General features: G+C 33.6%; 1 pseudogene; it reads right to left on the bottom strand.

The window, feature by feature from the left end:
- Nucleotides 1-545: 545 nt before the first annotated feature.
- Nucleotides 546-1,186, bottom strand: part of LOC110284251 — an 800-nt pseudogene continuing 159 nt past the window's right edge.

The following is a 1,186-nucleotide window of genomic DNA, read 5'->3' as shown; positions in this document are numbered from 1 at the left end:
CATGTTTATGTTTAAGAAAAATTAAGAGGGCAGTTAAAAAAAATCCACATAAATAAATCTATAAACCAACAGAAGAGTTTACAAAAAGCAGTTCCTACTTAACAGTGTATAATCACCCTTCTCACAAGAATTGGAAAAACATAAGGATATTTTTTATTTTTATTTTTTTAAATGTAAGGATTTATTTCACAAGTCACATTTTTTTAAAAAAAATGGATGAACGTTTACTATGTAATTTTCATGACAATTAGCTTGAAACAACATAATTGTATTATAAACTAAACGATTGTTATAGCACTTAATAAAGTAAGTATTGGTAAATGTACTAACATCATGGAGTATTACATTTTTTTCTAAGCAGAGCATCCATATTTTTTAATACTATCCAAGATCAACCATTGCCTAGCATAATTAGGAAAAACACAAATAACAACATATTTTTATAAGAACATATATTAAAAAAAGAAAAGTGAGTTTTGTACAGGTAATGAATTACAGGAAAAGCCTATAATTTGTTAACTATTTTAAATAATGTCTACTTGAATTTACTTTGATATAAAAATGTTCCTGAATAGGTTACCTAATGCCCCCTTTACATCCTTATTTCTCAGGGTATAGATGAAAGGGTTCAGTGTAGGAGTTACTACTCCATAGAAGAGAGCCATGAACTTGGGTTGGTCTTTTGTAATAGAGGAGGGAGGCTGAAGATACATACTAATGGCTGGACCATAGAACAAGAGAACTACAATGAGATGAGAGGAACATGTCCCAAAGGCCTTTTTTCTTCCTTCTATTGATTTGATTTTAAAGACAGCATGTCCAATACTAGCATAGGAGGCAAGAATTAAACACAGAGGAACAGCTAAAAGAAAACTGCATACGATTGAGAGAGCAAGCTCATTAGTCTCTTTTTCACCACAAGCAATTTTTATTAGAATTGGAATCTCACACATTAAGTGATCCATTTTATTGTGGCCACAAAGAGGCAATTGCAGTGTGACAGTGACCTCTGAGACAGCATAGAAAATTCCAGTCAGCCACACAGAGGACACTAACAGGACACAGTTGCGCTGATTCATTATGAGGGTGTAGTGCAGTGGTTTGCAGATGGCCACATATCGGTCAAAGGACATAAGAGCCAGGAGGACAGACTCTGTACACCCCATTGTGTGGAAGAAATAAAGCT

The sequence above is a fragment of the Mus caroli genome, chromosome 17 (assembly GCF_900094665.2).
Source record: "Mus caroli chromosome 17, CAROLI_EIJ_v1.1, whole genome shotgun sequence".
Lineage (NCBI taxonomy): Eukaryota > Metazoa > Chordata > Mammalia > Rodentia > Muridae > Mus > Mus caroli.
This window is presented reverse-complemented; position numbering and strand designations above follow the sequence as displayed.